Raw genomic sequence first — 3542 nt, 5'->3', positions numbered from 1 at the left:
CTCTGGTTAATTTTGTGGGTAAGTTTGTTTTGGTTGTCCATAAGTTTGGAAGGCCAGCGATAAGGAAGCCAATATGGGGAAAATTTTATATGCAAGATCAGGCCTGGCTTGAATATGATATCGCTTTTCCCTTCCCTTTTCCCTTCCCTTCCCTCCCTTCCTTCCCTTCTCTCCCTCCCTCTCTTCCCTTCTTCCCTTCCCTGCTTCCCTCCCTTCCTTCATTCTCTTCTCTCCTTCTCATCTTTCCTCATCTTCTTTTTTCTCTCTTTTTCTTCCTACTTATTTTTTAATCACTTATCCTTCTCCTACTTTTCCTGTACATAGTTTTTCCTAGTTTCCCATCCTTCTTTCTCTTCTTCTCTCCTTTCTCCCTCCTCTTACTGACTCTTCTTTCCTTCCTTTTCTCTCTCTCTCCTCCTGGTTACTCCTCTTCTCTCTACGTTTCGTCTCCTTCCCCCCCCCTCCCCTCACCATCCTCCCTTCTCCCCTCTCTCTCCTATCCTTCCCCATCCCTCCCCCTTCCCCACCACCTCCTCCCCACCTTCATGCTTCCTTCCCCTCCCCTTCAGCACCCCCTTCTTTCCCCTCTCGCCAGATCCTCCTCCCCTATTTCCCCTCGACCTTCTCTTCCCCCCCTCTCTCTCTCCTCTCCTTTCCCCCTCTCCCTTCTGTCTTCCCGTCTCGCCATCGTTATATCTCTTCCTCTCCTTTCCCATCCCCATTCTTTCCCCTCACCCTCCCCTTCCCTATCCTTCCCTTCCCTTTCCCCAGCCTTCCTCTTCCCGATTTGCATCCTCCCTTCCCTTCCCCCTACCTTACCTATCCCTCCCCTCTCTCCTCTGCTCCCCGTCCACTCCCCCTCCCTTTCCTTCCCCCTCCCCTCCCCCTCTCCTCTTATCACTAGTGTAATTATGTGAAACAAAAGGGGAAGAAGGGAGGGGAAGGGGGAGGGGGACGGGAGGAGAGGAGAGGAGGAGAAAGGAAAGAGACACGGAAGAGGGGGAGGAAGAAAAGGCAAGAGGAGCTGAAAAGGAAGAGGAAAGGAAAGGGAGGGAAGAAAGGGAGAAGGGGGAAGGGGCACGAAGAGAGGAGTGGAAGAAAGGGAAAGGAAGGAGGAAGAGGGGAGGGGGAGGAAGAGAAGGGGAAGGAGCCAGGAGAAAGCGAGAGAGGATGGAGAAGAGTTGGAGGGATAGAGAAAGGGAGGAGGGAAAGAAAGGAAGGAGGAAGGAAAGGAGAAGGAGTAGAAGGGTGGAGAGGAAGAAGGCAGGGAGGAGGAGAGAAGAGGGAGAGGAAGACCAGAGAGAGGGTCAATGAGTGTTTACATATGCCAGCCTCTTAATATTCATAATAGTGAGAAGCCAGCATGGTAAGCATTTATCACTTTCATTATTACCTGAGATTAGCATTATATATGAAACCCGACTCTCTCTCTCTCTCTCTCTCTCTCTCTCTCTCTCTCTCTCTCTCTCTCATAAAAGACACACACACACACACACACACACACACACACACACACACACACACACACTACCATTTTTTCCGGACTAAAGGAAGGGCTGGTGGGGTTACAGAACAAAGGCCGGATTAATAGTAGTAGTAGTAGTAGTAGTAGTGGTGGTAGTAGAAGCAGCCCTGAGCCCATCGGGAACATGAAGGCGCCCCTCTTCTGACAATGATGATGATGATAATGCTGCTGATGATGAAGGCGTTCTTGATGATGATGATGATGATGTGTCACCATCCCTGAATCACTGGCCATTTCACCAGTTCAGACCGTATTAAAAACCATCACTGGCTTGTGTATCGAGCATTTTAGAAAACCATTTGGCAGTTGATAAAAAAACAAAAACAAAGATGAGATTTCCTAAAGTTAAGGTCAGTAAGGTAGTGAGGGAGCTGCTGTTGGTGATGGCAGCGGGCGTCCTCTACTTCGTCACCTGCGTCGGCGTCCTGTACCTTGGGATGTACTTCCTCCTCCGACGCCTCCAGATGCCCAAGGCCCTGCCCTCCCACCCCTGGAGTGAGGGTGACTTGGGAATGGAGTTCTCTCCAGATGGTGGCTTCGGGCTGGAGGACGGGGAGGGGATGGAGGGTCAGGAGTGGAGGGTCGTGCCCTACGTGCCCATGACGCCCCATGAACTAGATCTTCTCCCGTGCCTGGTGCCGCCGGAGAAGCTGCAGGTGTCGTGGGAGGAGGTAGGCGGCCTGCAGGACCTGGTGGATGAGATCCAGAGGCAGGTCATCGCCCCGTGGGAATACGCTCGACTCCACCCGGAACAAGTGACCCAACTGCTGCAGCCGCCCAAGGGTGTCCTGCTGTATGGCCCTCCTGGCTGTGGGAAGACACTGCTGGCCAAGGCGGTGGCCACGGAGGTGAGGGCCAACTTCCTGAACCTGGACATGTCTATGGTAAAGAACATGTGGCTGGGCGAGACCGAGAAGAACGCCTCGGCCGTGTTCTCGCTGGCGCGGAAGCTGCAGCCCTGCATCATCTTCCTGGACGAGGTGGACACCCTCCTCCGCGCCCGCGACGCCACCGACCACGCCGCCGACGCCGCGCTGAAGGGCATCTTCCTGCAGCAGTGGGACGGCCTGCTGACGAAGGCGCAGACACAGGTGCTGGTTCTGGCAGCCACCAACCGCCTGGAGGCCGTCGACCCCGCCATCCTTCGTCGCCTTCCTCTGCAGTTCGAAGTGCCCAAACCCGGACCGGAGCAGCGCCGCCACATTCTGGAGATCCACCTGCGGGAGACCTCACTGGCTCCAGACGTGGATCTGGACGACCTGGCGCTGCTGACGGAGGGGCTGAGTGGCAGCGACCTTCAGGAGATCTGCCGCAGGGCCAGTGTGAATCGTCTGTGCGATTACATGATGGCTTCCCAGGGCGAGTCTGGTCAACTGAGGCCGCTGACCATGGCCGACCTGCTGGACGCCCTGGCGGCCATCAAACGCAGTCAGTCCTCCTCCCCTCCTGCCAACTTATACCACTGATCTGCTGGGCAGGAACGCCTTCACGTAGTGGCACTAATGTCACCGTGCTGCTCCCCTTCCCGGTTATACAAACGTCCCTCAACTCCCTGCCCATCCCATGAAAGGACAATGGTGAACGGCAGGCACTAATATAACCGGTATGTTCTGCTGTCTGATTATTATAAACGTCTCTCAGCTCCCTGCCTATCCCAGGAAAGGAGAATAATGGACAGCAGGATTACAGCAACTTAGTGTACAGTCGACAGGGAGTCACGCAGCTCATATCCCCTACCTTTGGGCTCTGCTTTCGTCTATAAAAGCGCGTAACAGTCACCTCTGAGCGATTTTGGTCTTCTCTACCGCTCAGATTATAAACGACCCTCAGCCCTGCCTGTCCCATGGAAGTAGGATAGTGGATTGCAGGATAAGAGTAACTTTAGTCTGCTATCTACCTTGGCACTCTACTTCAGTCTAAAAACGCGCCCAACCCTCACATCTAGGCGACTTTGGCCTCTATAAAGTGCTTTATTTAATCATCAACATCATCATTCGGACCTGTACTTCAGAGCTGA

At 53.8% G+C, this 3542-nt stretch overlaps 1 pseudogene; it reads left to right on the top strand.

Annotated features, from left to right (window-relative positions):
* The first annotated feature begins 1854 nt into the window (after positions 1 to 1854).
* On the top strand, positions 1855 to 2991 carry LOC145409541 (outer mitochondrial transmembrane helix translocase pseudogene; annotated as a pseudogene).
* The last annotated feature ends 551 nt before the right edge of the window (positions 2992 to 3542 follow it).

Source organism: Coenobita brevimanus, chromosome 81 (assembly GCF_032717465.1).
Source record: "Coenobita brevimanus isolate Jiangsu-jjx chromosome 81, ASM3271746v2, whole genome shotgun sequence".
Taxonomy (NCBI): domain Eukaryota; kingdom Metazoa; phylum Arthropoda; class Malacostraca; order Decapoda; family Coenobitidae; genus Coenobita; species Coenobita brevimanus.
This window is presented reverse-complemented; position numbering and strand designations above follow the sequence as displayed.